Consider the following 18,441-nt stretch of genomic DNA (forward strand, 5'->3'; position numbering starts at 1 on the left):
GCGTATTGCGACAAACCACACCCGAATGCGACTTGGTACCTGTTTCTTCGTTTTGATCTTCTTTGCACATCCAACAATCTTCCACTCAAAGGAGAGCAAAACCCAGAAATCTCGTCAACCCCAAAACCAACCATTTCAACCAAGAACGTCGAACCACCTTTCATACCGGAAATCAAACATGGGACGCGCAAACTCAACATCGCTGGAAGAGCAGTCTTTCGATACAAGGTCTTCAACACTACTTGTCGAAATCAATAACCCTTAGAGCTCTCTAGTTGCCGTCTTTTTTCATCAAGTAACAAGAAGACTAGTTGAAACTATGCAAAGCTTCAACTTTCCGATCGTAACCACCTTAGTACACATATCAGCAGGATTCTTCGTACCAGGAATTTTCTTGACAACTAAAGTACCATCTTCAATAAGTTCGCGAATTTTATGATACCTTACCTTTATGTGTTTCGTACGACCATGAAACACCGGGTTCTTCACCAAATGAATAGCACTTTGATTATCATAGTGCAAGACATAATCTTGTTGAACTCGTCCCAATTCAAACATAAAATCCTTCAGCCATACAAGTTCTTTGCAAGCTTCTGCTGCTGCCATATACTCAACCTCCGTTGTTGACAGTGCAACACAACTTTGAAGTTTGGACATCCAACTAACAGCCGTCTTACCAACCGTGAAAACATACCCCGTAGTGCTTCTACCCGAATCGTCACAACCACCCAAATCAGCATCAATGTACCCTCTCAAAATGGAATCACCTTTAGTGAATTGCAACCCCATTTTAGAAGTACCTTTCAAGTAGCGCAAAAGCCACTTTATACCTTCCCAATGCTCTTTACCCGGATTCGACATAAACCGACTCACAACTCCCACTGCATAAGCTATGTCAGGTCTTGAACAAATCATTGCATACATAATACTACCCACTGCCGACGCATATAGAATTTGAGCCATTTCCTCCTTGTCTACTTCCGTTGTAGGTGCTTGAATTTTCGTTAACTTTAAGGTATCGCCTAAAGGCACGGATCTTGCCTTTGAATCACCCATGTTGAACCGCTCTAACACTTTCTCGATATACTTGGTTTGAGACAAAGTTAAAGTACCTTCAACTCGATTCCTTTCAATACTCATTCCGAGTATCCGTTTAGCAGCCCCTAAGTCTTTCATCTTGAACGCGTGAGACAACTTTCTCTTCAACCTGTTGATCTCTAACATGTTCGAACCTGCAATCAACATGTCATCAACATAAAGTAACAATATAACATAGGAGGACTTGAATTTCTTCAAGTAACAACAATGATCCGACTCGCTTCTTGTAAAGCCACTCCTTGTCATAAATTCATCAAACTTCAAGTACTATTGCCGTGGTGCTTGTTTTTAACCCATACAGACTTTTCTTCAATTTGCAAACCCATCTCTCTTTACCAACTACCTCGAAGCCCTTTGGTTGCACCATATAAATCTCCTCTTTAAGATCCCCATGTAAAAATGCGGTCTTTACATCTAATTATTCTAAATGTAAGTCATCAGCAGCAACAATACTCAAAACCAAATGAATAGTAGTCATCTTCACAACCGGAGAAATGATCTCATTATAATCAACTCCTTCCCTTTGTTGAAACCCCTTGACTACCAACCGAGCTTTGTACCGCTTTTTTCCGTTCAACTCATCTTTGACCCGAAAGACCCATTTACTGTGCAATGCCTTTTTTATTTGAGGTAATTTCACTAAAGACCATGTCTTATTCTTGATAAGTGACCCCATCTCTTCTTTCATAGCAAGCTCCTACTGTATGGATTCTTTAGATTGTCTTGCTTCAAAATAACTCTCGGGTTCACCATTTTCGGTATAGAGCAAATAATTTGCTGATGGAGAAAACCTAACAGTAGGTTTGAGCGTTCTACTAGAGCGTCTCAATGGTGGAGTAACGGGTGATGGTGATCGAGTTAAGTCACCATCTTCCCCACCAATAGAGCTCTCATCATTTTCGGAGCTAGCACCTCTCTCCGAATCATCTCCATCACTTTGATCCTCACCGTCAATTGGCAAATCAATAGTTCCCGAACTCCCGCTAGAACCTGTATTCACATCAACAAACTTATCAAGCATAATCGGACTATGATTAGAATTAACCATTACCTTGGTGCCATACAACGAGCTTGCATCAAAAGTAACATCTCTACTACGAATCACCTTCCTCGCCTCATTGTCCCAACACCTATAACCCATGACATCCAACCCATACTCGATAAAAGTACATTTTCTTGATTTAGCTTCAAGCTTGTCTTTGTCAATGTATTTGGTTTTCACATACACATTACAACCGAAAACCCTTAAGTGAGCCAAACTCACCTTTTTACCGGTCCACTCTTCCTCTGCAATTCGAAACTCTAACGGTGTTGAGGGTCCCCTGTTAATCAAATAAGCTGCCGTGTTCATGGCATCTGCTCAAAACATCTTTGGTAGACCCGCATGTAATCGCATACTCCTAGCCCGCTCATTGAGCGTCCGGTTCATGCGTTCAGCAACCCCATTGTGCTGTGGTGTTTCTGGAACAGTTTTCAACATACGAATACCATGTTCCGCACAATAGTCTTTAAATTCTTTACTACTGTATTCTCCTCCATTGTCAGATTTCAAGCACTTAACTTTCAAGTTAGTCTCGTTTTCAATAGCAGTTCTCCACACTTTAAAAGTAGAAAACACATCAGATTTAACTTTGAGAAAGTAAACCCATACCTTTCTTGTGGAGTCATCAATGAAGGTGACATAATAACGGGAACCACTATGCGACTCAACCATTGTAGGTCCATAGACATCGGAATGAACAAGTTCAAGCTTCTCCTTCTATGGCGTAATTCCCAATTTCCCGAATGATACCTTCTTTTGTTTCCCCATAGTACATGGCTCACAAAACCCGATATCCACCTTCTTCAAACCCGGAATCTTCCCATTAGAAACTAGCAACTTCATCCCATTCTCACTCATATGCCCTAATCTTCGGTGCCATAGAGTAGAATCGGCCCCTACATTACTCGTCACATTAACCTCATCATCATCGAATACCTCGACCATGTATAAAGTTCCCCTTTTATGTCCTGATGCCACGACTTGACCATCCTTTAGAACATGCCACTTGCGATCACCGAAGGTAGTATGATTACCTTCTTCATCCAATTGACCTATAGAGATAAGCTTCTTTTTCATATCTGTCATAACCCGTCCTTAACCATAAGAACGTGTTAGATAACGTATGATTTCATAGCGAGGTATTGACCTCTATATGCGACATTTTTAAAAGAACAACTGCATATATTTTACATTACAAACCATAATTCTTATTTTTGATACAAGCTTTAGACAATAAAAAGATGATTATCGTTTAGCGATAATCTTAGACTTACAAACTTTACATATGATGATAACAACACGATTTCTAGCATATTTTACAATACAAATCCTCGGATATGCAGTTTTGTTTTTGACACAAATATGCATACTCAAGATCTTGCTTAAATTCAACATGTTGCAGCGGAAGCTTCTAATTATCACCTGAGAATAGACATGTTTAAAACGTCAACATAAAGTTGGTGAGATATAGGTTTAATGCCGGCAGCGATATAAATATAGACCACAAGATTTCATATATAAACATTTTAATAAAAATATTCTAAGTGGTTGAGCACTTGGTAACCATACTTAACATTTAATCACGTCGCATATTCCCTTTATTATGAAATCTTACTACACCGTACCAAGTGTAGTCACAAAACGAAGTACTGTGCAACCGTTGAATACTGGTCGTCCAGTCCGGTTGGGGTTGTCAGGCCCGATAGATCTATCAACAGGATTCGCGTTTACAATACCGCTGTAAATAACAGTTACCAAGCTACAGGGAAGTATGCCAGTGGTACAACTCAACGTAGAATATATTTTTCAGTTACTTGTGTTCATAACGTAAAACATAAAATACATGTATTCTCATCCCGAAATACTTAGAGTTTAAAAGTGGGACTATATACTCACTTTTGTCTTGAAGATATGTAATTTCGACTTGGTCTCCGATTGATATCACGAACCTATCCATATATAATTTATCAATATATTTTCATTTTAAACAAACGTCACATATATATACTTATAATACTTTTAATAATTCCTTAGTCCGTAGTTAGCAGTCCGATGTTAGTAATTCAATTTTAATGGTTCATTTTTAGGTGTTTAATAAACCCCCAACGAAATAAATAAAACCCCCATCGTATATGTATTGGTCGAGATTAATCTTGACCCACGGTACCGGTGTTGTCAAATGACGTGTTGCGTACATAAAGTACCGGTGTTGTCAAATGACGTGTTGCGTACAATCATGGGATCTTATGATTAATCTTCTCGTATTGTTTACGGGTGATCCTGAACCATATAAAATTAAATTATGAGTACATATATATAAAATATCATGTTATTTTAAAAAGATGTGATTTATTTAATTTTCTCCAATTATTTTCGTAGCTAAACTAGTCTTGGATATCCGATTTTGTTTTGGTCGTAGTTTCTTCGTTACAACTCCGTTTTCGTTGGTTCAACTTGCCACTTCCTTGGATCGAGTCCCTCTTTAAGACTATGAACTGTAAATACCTTAGTTTGTATTCGAAATCATAGGTCATAGGTCAAACTTTAGTGAAACTTATGAAGTTAATCATTTTCCATCATGTAAACAACCTTAAATGATTATTTTTCTAAAAATACTTATACTTTGAGTTAAATCATGAAATTTTTATGTGTTATCATATTCATAGTAAAAATCATTTTTCCAGAAAATAAACCTCCAATTCAAAGTTTAAGATGGTTTTTAATTATCCAACCCAAAACAGCCCCCGGTTGCACCCCGACATCGTAAAAACAGTTTTTAAGGTGTTCTTTGAAAAACCAAGTTATACCTTGTTAAATTAGCATATATTTAAGTTATATTACAGGTTTTGAAGTATTTTAAAAGTTAAGTTAGAAGGATCTATTTAGTTTGCAAACAAGTTTGAAAACATTCAAACTATGTTCTTGTTGTTAAAATTTTATACCATAAAATAAGATAGCTATATATATATGAATCGAATAAGGTTATGAACAAAGTTACTACCTCAAGTTACTTGGACAAGATTGCTGTAAAAGAGGAGTAAGAACCTAGAACCAAAAGAGTGATGAAATTGGATGAAAGATTGGAAGTAAACTTGTGTTCTTGAAAGGATTCTTGAAGTGTTTTTGTAAGGTTTTTCTTATGGTGTTTAAGTGATGTTTTTATGGCTAGATCTTCATGGATACTAGCTGAATGGTTATGGAGTTTCTTAAGAGTGTGTTTTTGTTAAAGAAAATGTGTAGTAAAATGAAAATGGAATGGAGTATAAATGGTGGTGTAAAAGGTGTATAAGTTTGTAATTTTGTGAAAAAATCTTTTAATCATGTGAAATTGTCATACTAGATAACAAAAGTAGTTACCTTATACATAAGGCATTGAACAAGGGCTGGTTGGTGGTGATTTGATGTGTATATACCAATAGTAAATACGTATAGAGGTTAGGTATGATACGAGTACATGTACTCTAGATATACGTATAGAAATTTTGTGAAAAATGGAATGAGAATTCAAATATAGCTATCTTTTGTGAATACACTTATATTGTTTTATGTATTTAAGTCTTTAAAAAGTGATTAAATACATTACTTATACGATATATGTATAAACATTATAGGTCATAAGTATTTATGTCAAATAACGTTACGTATGGTTATCGTTTTAAAAACTTAAGTTAGTAGTTTCAAAATATACTTGTAACTTATTGTTATTAATACAAAATGAGGTATTAAAACATTCTTAGATCATGTTAAATATGTATATATACATATATATACACAAACGTATAATTATCATATATTGTATAGTTCGTGATATCATCGGTCAAACTAGACGGTCAAACGTTGTGTAAAACTCTTTTCGAAGACATAAGTCTCAACAATTTGGATTGCTTGTCATGTTGGTAAGGTTTAATTTATTTAAATATTAATCTTATAAGTATAGAATGATCGAAAAAGTGCGGGTCATTACAGTACCTACCCGTTAAATAAATTTCGTCCCGAAATTTTAAAATTGTACCTATTTTGCGTCATCGGGAAACAAGTGTGGATACTTTTGTTTCATTTGATCCTCTCGTTCCCAAGTAAACTCAGGACCTCTTCGAGCATTCCAACGAACCTTAACGATCGGTATGTTGCTCTGCTTGAGGCGTTTAACTTCACGATCCATGATTTCGATTGGTTCTTCGATGAATTGTAGTTTCTCGTCGACATGGATTTCTTCAAGAGGAATGGTGAGGTCTTCCTTTGCAAGACACTTCTTAAGGTTTGAGACGTGAAAAGTATTATGTACTCCGGCGAGTTGTTGCGGTAACTCGAGTCGATAAGCTACCGGTCCAATGCGTTCGATGATCTTGAACGGGCCTACATACCTTGGGTTTAGTTTACCCCTTTTTCCAAAATGTATTACACCTTTCCAAGGTGACACCTTTAACATAACCATGTCACTGATCTGAAACTCTAATGGTTTCCTTCGGACATCGGCGTAGCTCTTTTGGCGACTACGGGCTGTTTTCAATCTCTCCTTGATTTGTACTATCTTCTCAGTCGTTTCATGTATGATCTCGGGACCAGTTAATTGTCGATCTCCTACTTCATTCCAACAAATAGGAGATCTACACTTCCTTCCGTACAATGCTTCGAATGGCGCAGCTTTAATGCTCGCATGATAACTATTATTATACGAGAATTCTGCTAATGGTAAATATTTATCCCATCCGTTTCCAAAATCGATCACACATGCCCTGAGCATGTCTTCAAGAGTCTGAATTGTTCTTTCACTCTGCCTGTCAGTTTGCGGATGATATGCGGTGCTCATATCCAAACGAGTTCCTAGGGCCTCTTGTAGTGATTGCCAGAACTTTGAGGTAAATCTACTATCACGATCAGATATAATGGAAATAGGTATTCCATGCCTTGAAACAATTTCCTTTATATACAATCGTAATAGTTTCTCCATTCTATCCGTTTCCTTTATAGGCAAGAAATGTGCAGACTTGGTGAGACGATCAACAATCACCCAAATGGTGTCGTATCCCCAGGAAGTCTTTGGTAACTTCGTGATGAAATCCATGGTAATACCATCCCATTTCCATTTTGGGATTTCTGGTTGTTGAAGTAACCCTGACGGCTTCTGGTGTTCTGCTTTGACCTTGGAACAAGTTAAACACTCCCCAACATATGTTGCAACGTCTGTCTTTAAATTAGGCCACCAATAATGTGTCTTAAGATCTTGATACATCTTTCCGACTCCGGGATGTATCGAGTATCTTGTCTTATGTGCCTCGTTCAATATCAACTTCCTTAATCCACCCAACTTTGGTACCCAAATACGATTTGCAAAATATCGAATTCCATCTTCCCGCATAACGAGTTGCTTCTCATACTTCTTCATTATTACATTTCCTATATTTTCTTTAGTAAGTGCTTCTCGTTGAACTTCTTTGATTTGTGAGTTGAGATTCATGCGAATTTTTATGTTCATCGCTCGTACTCGAATTGGTTCTCGTTCCTTTCTGCTTAGAGCGTCGGCCACCACGTTCGCTTTCCCGGGATGATAACGAATTTCACAATCATAGTCATTTATTAACTCAACCCACCTACGTTGCCTCATGTTCAGCTGTTTTTGATCGAAAATATGTTGAAGGCTTTTATGATCAGTAAACACAGTGCATTTAACCCCATACAAGTAGTGTCTCCATATCTTCAATGCAAACACGACTGCTCCCAGTTCTAGATCATGCGTCGTATAATTCCGCTCGTGAATCTTTAATTGTCGGGATGCGTATGCAATAACTTTCTTCCGTTGCATAAGAACGCAACCAAAACCTTGTCGCGAAGCGTCACAATATATTTCAAAATCATCGTTCCCTTCTGGTAACGATAAAATAGGCGCCGTAGTCAACTTCTTTTTCAGTAATTGAAATGCACTCTCCTGCTCAGAAGTCCATTCATATTTCTTCCCTTTTTGCGTTAACGCTGTCAACGGCTTAGCTATTCGGGAAAAATCTTGAATAAACCTTCTATAATAACCGGCTAAACCCAAAAATTGGCGTATCTGCATTGGTGTCTTAGGAGTCTCCCATTTTTCAATGGCTTCAATTTTTGCTGGATCAACCTGAATTCCTTTGCTACTAACAACGTGGCCAAGAAATTGCACTTCTTTCAACCAAAAAGCACACTTAGAAAATTTAGCATATAGCTGTTCTTTTCTCAACAACTCTAATATTAAACTTAAATGCTGCTCATGCTCTTGCTCACTCTTGGAATAGATAAGAATATCATCAATGAAAACAATAACAAACTTATCTAAATACGGACTACAAACTCGATTCATGAGGTCCATGAATACAGCTGGCGCATTTGTCAACCCAAACGGCATGACCAAAAATTCGTAATGACCGTAACGTGTCCGAAAAGCAGTTTTCGGTATATCTTCTTCTTTGACACGTAATTGATGATAGCCCGATCTTAGGTCAATTTTCGAGTACACACATGATCCTTGGAGTTGATCAAATAAGTCGTCAATTCTCGGTAGTGGATACCGATTCTTGATAGTTAACTTATTTAATTCACGATAATCTATACACATTCGGAAAGATCCGTCTTTCTTCTTGACGAATAAAATTGGAGCTCCCCACGGTGAAGTACTTGGTCGTATGAATCCACGATCCAGTAATTCTTTTAACTGACTCTGAAGTTCTTTTAACTCGGACGGTGCAAGTCTATATGGAGCACGGGCAACTGGTGCAGCTCCTGGTACTAAATCTATTTGAAATTCTACAGATCTAAATGGAGGTAATCCCGGCAACTCTTCCGGAAAAACTTCAGGAAAATCTCTTACCACAGGCACGTCGTTGATGCACTTCTATTTTTCTTTCTTTTCGACTTTATTAACATGTGCTAAGATAGCATAGCACCCTTTCTTCAAGCACTTTTGAGCTTTCAAATAACTAATGAGTTTTAGCTTTGAGTTACCCTTCTCTCCATAAATCATCACCGGCATTTTATCCTTACAAGGAATGCGAATTGCCTTCTTGGCACACACAACTTCAGCTCCTACTTTGGACATCCAGTCCATGCCGACTATTACATCAAAACTTCCTAATTCTACGGGTATTAAGTCAATTTTAAATGTTTCTCCGGCTAAATTTATTTTACAATCACGGCAAATTTTATCGGCTTTAATTAGTTTACCATTAGCTAACTCAATCATGTACTTAGCATCTAGAGGTAATGATGAACAATTCAATTTAGCGTAAAAGCCTCTACTCACGTAACTTCTATCGGCACCAGTATCAAATATAATAGATGCGGATAAGTTATTAATGGTAAACGTACCCGTAACAAGCTCCGGGTCTTCACACGCCTCTCTAGCATTAATAACAAATGCTCTTCCACGTGCAGATCCATTATTCTTCTCTGGATTCGGACACTGGCTCTTATAGTGACCTTGTTTTCCACACCCATAACAAGTAATGGTAGCCAAAGCAGTTCTATTTGCATTGGTGGCAGGAGTCTTGGTACCATTTGTATTTGTAACGAGAGCCCTACAATCTTCAGCAAGATGACCCTTTCGATTACATTTGTTGCATACCACATTACAGTAGCCAGAGTGATGTTTGTGGCATCGGTTACATAAAGGATTTTGTCCTTTATAACCAAAGCTTAAACCACTACCCGCACCTTGCGTGATTTCTTGTTTCTTAAAAGATTGTTGTTGGTTACCTCAATCATAATTTCCATTCCACTTTCTTTTGTTACCTGATACCTTCACATCAGTATTGGATACTTTCTTATCCATGATGACCTGATCCATTAGCTCGTTTGCCATGGTTATAGCTTCATGAATTGTCTTAGGTTTCGATGCTGTAACATTTGCCTTGACCTTTTTGGGCAAACCATCTTTGTACATTTCAATCTTCCGTTCTTCGGTTGGAACCAATTCAGGACATAGCAAAACTAATTCCATGAATCGCTGATTGTAGTTGGTAATTTCAGTACCAACAACCTTCAGGCTTCGTAATTCATCTTCCAACTTCCTAACCTCGTTCCTTGGACAATACTCGTTGATTAACATTGTTTTGAATTCTTCCCAAGGAGTATCATATGCTACATCTCCTCCTACAGCCTTCACATAATTTTTCCACCACGTGAGTGCACTATCTTGTAAAGTGCACGATGCATACTTGGTCATGTCCTTTTCAACACAACCACTTATTTTAAACACAGTCTCCATCTTTTCTATCCACCGGGTTAAACCGATCGGTCCTTCTGTTCCACTGAATGATGAGGGCTTGCAAGCTTGAAAAGTTTTGTAAGTGCACCCCACACGAGGATTTGGGTTAACTGCAGCACCTCTTGCAGCCTCGACCCATAACATTCTGTCGTTCACTCGCTGATTGATGAGTTCCTGGATTTCTTGTTCCGTCATTCGGTTCAATCGCGCCATATTCTTCTATAAGAATGAAAAGAAAATAATTATTCACATGGAATATTATAGATGTAGTGTATATTTACAGTACATTATAGCTTATTAATTATATGAACCAGGTATTATTATAAAAGCCTTTTCTTCTTATTAGCGTTTTATAATTATATCTAGGGTAGTACCTACCCGTTAATGTCCATACTTAATAGCTTAGTACAGAATCAATTACTACCATCTAAATAATACTTAACCATTGAAAATTATTGCATTTCACACTTCACTATTTTACATATGCTTATCTTACATCAAACATTAAGCAAACCACACTAATAATATTATACAAAACATTATATGATCCCATGGTTTAATACGGCAGCGCATCGTTTGGTCTATTTTCTAGGACGCTTAGGTTCAAGGAATGGCCTAACGCTTATCCTAGCTGTCTGCCTATATTTTGGCGGTGGGGCTGAAGAACTGGATTCCGGGATAGCACTAATAGGAATAGCGGGAATAGGGGTGGTAGTGTCTAGTGGAGTTGGTGTCACATCATCCTCACTAAACTCGGGATTTGAATTTTCTAATTCATTAGCCTTTCGTTTCTTTCCTTGTTCAAACTTGTCTTTCGTAATTTCCTGTATTTCTTCCTCGGGTTCACTTTCCTCCTCGGGTTCACTTTCCTCCTCGGGTTCACTTTCCGGGTTCTTTATAGTTGGTTCATCCGGAATTTGTGAGTCTTCCCCAAAGATATTATTTTCGTCATCGGATAGGTTAATGACTGAAACACCATCTGAAGATTCTGATTCGGAGTCGCTGAATGTGATAATAAGTTTTGAGCCCGACATCTATCACACAACAACTAACCCATTAGTACTACATAATATTTACATATAAATTTTAACCAACAATGATAAGCAATGGTTTTTAAAAATCAGACCCGGTCAAAGTCCAGACTTACTAATGTATCCTAACGACTTCTCGGTTAGACACACTAATGCAAACCTGGTTCGCTAAGACCACCGCTCTGATACCACATGTCATAACCCGTCCTTAACCATAAGAACGTGTTAGATAACGTATGATTTCATAGCGAGGTATTGACCTCTATATGCGACATTTTTAAAAGAACAACTGCATATATTTTACATTACAAACCATAATTCTTATTTTTGATACAAGCTTTAGACAATAAAAAGATGATTATCGTTTAGCGATAATCTTAGACTTACAAACTTTACATATGATGATAACAACACGATTTCTAGCATATTTTACAATACAAATCCTCGAATATGCAGTTTTGTTTTTGACACAAATATGCATACTCAAGATCTTGCTTAAATTCAACATGTTGCAGCGGAAGCTTCTAATTATCACCTGAGAATAGACATGTTTAAAACGTCAACATAAAGTTGGTGAGATATAGGTTTAATGCCGGCAGCGATATAAATATAGACCACAAGATTTCATATATAAACATTTTAATAAAAATATTCTAAGTGGTTGAGCACTTGGTAACCATACTTAACATTTAATCACGTCGCATATTCCCTTTATTATGAAATCTTACTACACCGTACCAAGTGTAGTCACAAAACGAAGTACTGTGCAACCGTTGAATACTGGTCGTCCAGTCCGGTTGGGGTTGTCAGGCCCGATAGATCTATCAACAGGATTCGCGTTTACAATACCGCTGTAAATAACAGTTACCAAGCTACAGGGAAGTATGCCAGTGGTACAACTCAACGTAGAATATATTTTTCAGTTACTTGTGTTCATAACGTAAAACATAAAATACATGTATTCTCATCCCGAAATACTTAGAGTTTAAAAGTGGGACTATATACTCACTTTTGTCTTGAAGATATGTAATTTCGACTTGGTCTCCGATTGATATCACGAACCTATCCATATATAATTTATCAATATATTTTCATTTTAAACAAACGTCACATATATATACTTATAATACTTTTAATAATTCCTTAGTCCGTAGTTAGCAGTCCGATGTTAGTAATTCAATTTTAATGGTTCATTTTTAGGTGTTTAATAAACCCCCAACGAAATAAATAAAACCCCCATCGTATATGTATTGGTCGAGATTAATCTTGACCCACGGTACCGGTGTTGTCAAATGACGTGTTGCGTACATAAAGTACCGGTGTTGTCAAATGACGTGTTGCGTACAATCATGGGATCTTATGATTAATCTTCTCGTATTGTTTACGGATGATCCTGAACCATATAAAATTAAATTATGAGTACATATATATAAAATATCATGTTATTTTAAAAAGATGTGATTTATTTAATTTTCTCCAATTATTTTCGTAGCTAAACTAGTCTTGGATATCCGATTTTGTTTTGGTCGTAGTTTCTTCGTTACAACTCCGTTTTCGTTGGTTCAACTTGCCACTTCCTTGGATCGAGTCCCTCTTTAAGACTATGAACTGTAAATACCTTAGTTTGTACTCGAAATCACAGGTCATAGGTCAAACTTTAGTGAAACTTATGAAGTTAATCATTTTCCATCATGTAAACAACCTTAAATGATTATTTTTCTAAAAATACTTATACTTTGAGTTAAATCATGAAATTTTTATGTGTTATCATATTCATAGTAAAAATCATTTTTCCAGAAAATAAACCTCCAATTCAAAGTTTAAGATGGTTTTTAATTATCCAACCCAAAACAGCCCCCGGTTGCACCCCGACATCGTAAAAACAGTTTTTAAGGTGTTCTTTGAAAAACCAAGTTATACCTTGTTAAATTAGCATATATTTAAGTTATATTACAGGTCTTGAAGTATTTTAAAAGTTAAGTTAGAAGGATCTATTTAGTTTGCAAACAAGTTTGAAAACATTCAAACTATGTTCTTGTTGTTAAAATTTTATACCATAAAATAAGATAGCTATATATATATGAATCGAATAAGGTTATGAACAAAGTTACTACCTCAAGTTACTTGGACAAGATTGCTGTAAAAGAGGAGTAAGAACCTAGAACCAAAAGAGTGATGAAATTGGATGAAAGATTGGAAGTAAACTTGTGTTCTTGAAAGGATTCTTGAAGTGTTTTTGTAAGGTTTTTCTTATGGTGTTTAAGTGATGTTTTTATGGCTAGATCTTCATGGATACTAGCTGAATGGTTATGGAGTTTCTTAAGAGTGTGTTTTTGTTAAAGGAAATGTGTAGTAAAATGAAAATGGAATGGAGTATAAATGGTGGTGTAAAAGGTGTATAAGTTTGTAATTTTGTGAAAAAATCTTTTAATCATGTGAAATTGTCATACTAGATAACAAAAGTAGTTACCTTATACATAAGGCATTGAACAAGGGCTGGTTGGTGGTGATTTGATGTGTATATACCAATAGTAAATACGTATAGAGGTTAGGTATGATACGAGTACATGTACTCTAGATATACGTATAGAAATTTTATGAAAAATGGAATGAGAATTCAAATATAGCTATCTTTTGTGAATACACTTATATTGTTTTATGTATTTAAGTCCTTAAAAAGTGATTAAATACATTACTTATACGATATATGTATAAACATTATAGGTCATAAGTATTTATGTCAAATAACGTTACGTATGGTTATCGTTTTAAAAACTTAAGTTAGTAGTTTCAAAATATACTTGTAACTTATTGTTATTAATACAAAATGAGGTATTAAAACATTCTTAGATCATGTTAAATATGTATATATACATATATATACACAAACGTATAATTATCATATATTGTATAGTTCGTGATATCATCGGTCAAACTAGACGGTCAAACGTTGTGTAAAACTCTTTTCGAAGACATAAGTCTCAACAATTTGGATTGCTTGTCATGTTGGTAAGGTTTAATTTATGTAAATATTAATCTTATAAGTATAGAATGATCGAAAAAGTGCGGGTCATTACAATATCCGAAATATACCTCACATCTTTCAAAGTCCAATTGGAACCATTGAATGTCTTCAATGTCACATCTCCAATGCCTCTTATGTCTAAGCGTTTGTCATCCGCCAATCTCACCTTCCCCCGATACGCCTTAAAATTCTTCATCATCTCCTTACTAGGATTAGCATGGAATGATGCGCCCGAATCCATGATCCAAGCTTCAATCGAATTATCAACACAAACACCAAAGCCTCATCCGTATCCTTGAAAGTGAAGTTCACCCTAGCTTTATCCACCTTTGGATTCTTACATTGAGTGCTAAAGTGACCCTTTTGATTGCAATTCCAAAAAACCACAGATTCTCGGTCCTTAGAGTTATACCTCTTTTTGAATTTCTTACCCTTCTTCGTACCCTTGTCGTTCTTCCTGCCCCTGTCAGTATTTAAGAGCGACCCCAATGATTCCCCGAAATTCCTCCTACGAGTTTCTTCCCCTAGAATCAAATCCTTGATCCCCTCAAGCTTGAGCTTAGTGGTTCATGTGGAACTACTAACTGCAGTAACTGTACCCGACCAACTTTCAGGCAAAGACGAAAGCAAAATGTAACGACCCGTTAAAATCGCTATTGACGCGGTACGTTATTCATTGATTTCATAGTGAGGTTTTGACCTCTATATGATACGTTTTGTAAACATTGCATTCTTTTGAAAAGGCACACCATAAATGAATATATAAATCCAAGGTTTTCGACATCTGATAATTTCTACGCATAGATAATCACCGTAAACAATAGTTTACAATACTACATCCGTTGACAATACAGTCAAAATAAGTTACATGGTGATGATTTTGTGAATGCAAAGTTTTCTCGAATAAAGCATATGCAAAGTTTTCTCGAATAAAGCATATGCAAAGTTTTCTCGAATAAAGCATGTATGACTCCATGCACATAGATTGTATAACGTATAAGTAAACAACGAAAGACTTCTAGGAACCTGAGAATAAACATGCTTAAAAGTGTCAACACAAAGGTTGGTGAGTTCATAGTTTTAATGTTGCGCATAATCTGTATATAAAGGTGGATCACAAGATTTCAGTTGTTTCATCCAGAAACGTTTATCAAAATATTCTACAAGATTGAGCACCCTGGTAACTAAACGTTAACGTATATATAATAAGTACCCCTGTTTTAACATACATGCAACCAACATGTACAATACACGCAAACCAACGTGTACTAAACTCAAATAGCATACGTTCGCTTTATAGTTCAGGTTAGGGTATCTATACTTGGAATGGACGTGGATGTCAAGCCCTATGGATCCATATACAACTACTCGCGCCCACCAGTTCTTATAACTGGCAGTTACTAGTTACGAAAGCTAAGGGATTTTCGGTTCAAACTAAGTGTAGAATTTAGTATGTACTTGTATCCATTGCGTTTAAAATAAAGTGCATGTATTCTCAGGCCAAAAATATTGATTTCAAAAGTAATTAAAAAGGAGGGAATGAAACTCACATATTAATATTGTGGTTCAATATTGTAGGAAAAGTATGCAGACGCAACGGAAATGATAAATGCAAGGTTGGCCTTTGATTCACGAATAATAACCCCGATTAATACCCATAAACTCCTAAATTAATACCCATGAATTCCTTAGCTTTAACCCGTTTTGAAAATCGCCCGAGCATAACTCCGTCGTAGTATTTTATGTAGTAATAATACTAATACTACTCAATAATAATACTAATAATAATAAGATTAATAATAGTAATAATAATAATAATAATAATAATAATAATAATAATAATAATAATAATAATAAGACTAATACTCCTTATTTTATGTAGTAATAATACTAATACTACTTGAATATATATATATAAACATATATATATATATATATATATATATACACATATATATATATACATATATATATATATATATATATATATATATATATATATATATATATATATATATATATATATATATATATATATATATATATATATATATATATATATATCTATTTTGGTCTTGAGCTTTATAAAATTAGTTGTAAAAAGGTTCGTTTATAAAGTTTGTACACGTAATATGTGTGTTCCTAGTTTTTGACTGGACAAAGATATATAATATAATATTAATTTAATTATAATAATATAATAAATATAATAATATAATAATATTGAAATAAAATATAATAATATAATAATAAATTTTGAATTCAAAGAATCGTAAATGTTTTAAAAAGTTGTATTTATCAAATACATTAGGGGTATATTATGTAACTTATTTCTGTCAAGTCGCTTTCATGTGAATAGTAAATTAATTAATTTCTTTCATTTACTATTCATATAAATAGTAAATGAATTAATTTCGATTTAACTATTAAGTTACATTGTTGTACGTTGTGCTTTACAGATTGTGCATCTTTGATTTAATTGCATTTTTCTTATAAATTAAGAAAAATTACATCATAAAAACAAAACGATTAAATATGTAAAAATTTTAATTTGAAAATTGCATCATCTAATAGTAAATTTTTATCATTTCATATATAAATATTATTCGCATGTTTACGTATATATATATATATATATATATATATATATATATATATATATATATATATATACACACACACAAAATTATATAATTATCACAAGTTATGACGTTCGTGAATCATCGGACAAACAAGGTGGTCAACCGTTATATAAAACTCATTTACAAAAGTTTTAAAACTTGTCAAAATGCATTGCTTATCATGACGAAAATATTAAATCATATAGAGAATTGGTTTAAATAAGTCAAAAATTTTCGGGTCATCACAGTACCTACCCGTTAAAAGAAATTTCGTCCAGAAATTTGACAGAGATCGTCATGGTTGACAACAAGAATATTTTCATGAAGAATATGAGTTGAAAAAAAAAATAGAGTTTTATCATTGGTGATTAATATGGATAAAAAAATTTAATTATGTGAAGAGTACGAGTGAAGCTATTGCAAAAGAGTGGAATGAAGAAAATAAGGATTCATCTTATCTTTCGACATAGTAACGATTGATTTCCAGAATTCAAGTGATTTAAAGAAGATCCTCATAGTAAGATTTGATTCTTCGGTAATTAAGGAAATTATGATCCTCTTTGATTAAATGCGAAAATCTGTCTCGATTGCTCTGTCTGATATTTCACTATAAATCAACCTCCTTCGTTTCCTTATTTCTACACATCCCATCTTCTATACTTTCTTTCTTAATTCATACTTCCAAAACATTCGTCAATATGCTCAATCCAGTCCTGATCCTTGATATGTTTCTGACTATTGCAACAATCATCCTTCTTTTCCAACTCCCACCAGAGGAATCTGTTTACTTCTACTTCGCTTTTGGGGTGGTGGTTTTTATAATCCTTCCTTGCATCTGTCTTTCCATAATTATTGACATCCACGGTTAATTATCTCTCGACTTTAAGCACAGCAAGTAATGGTCCAGAATTCGTATGTATGGAGTTTCGAATGAACATAACTAATGTTCTAAGAAAGAAATTGTAATAACACGATCTTGATTGGTTAAATTACCAGAAGTTACGGAAAAGATAGAACTATCAAGAAAATATGTTCTTGATATGTTTAGAGATTAGGTAAAATGTAAGAGTCGTGTAACATGGCACATGATGACGGTATGGTCTGTGAATCGTCATGTTCCATTAGAAACTCAACATGACTTACTGTAATATAATCACGTTGATCAAGTGTCATTATATTATAATAACTCATGCTTCAATTCCCAACGCTACTTCAAAAACATTCATATTTTAAATTCAAATTTTTCAGAATTTAGAAACTAAAACAGTTTCCTTTATGATGTAACACTGATATTGTGAGGAAATTGAGATGACCCGAAAATTTCCAATCAAATTTAAACTTAACCTTTATATGATTTCGACACGATAAGCAAAGTCTGTAATGTTGAGTCTCAA

Source organism: Rutidosis leptorrhynchoides, chromosome 4, assembly GCF_046630445.1.
Source record: "Rutidosis leptorrhynchoides isolate AG116_Rl617_1_P2 chromosome 4, CSIRO_AGI_Rlap_v1, whole genome shotgun sequence".
Classification (NCBI taxonomy): domain Eukaryota; kingdom Viridiplantae; phylum Streptophyta; class Magnoliopsida; order Asterales; family Asteraceae; genus Rutidosis; species Rutidosis leptorrhynchoides.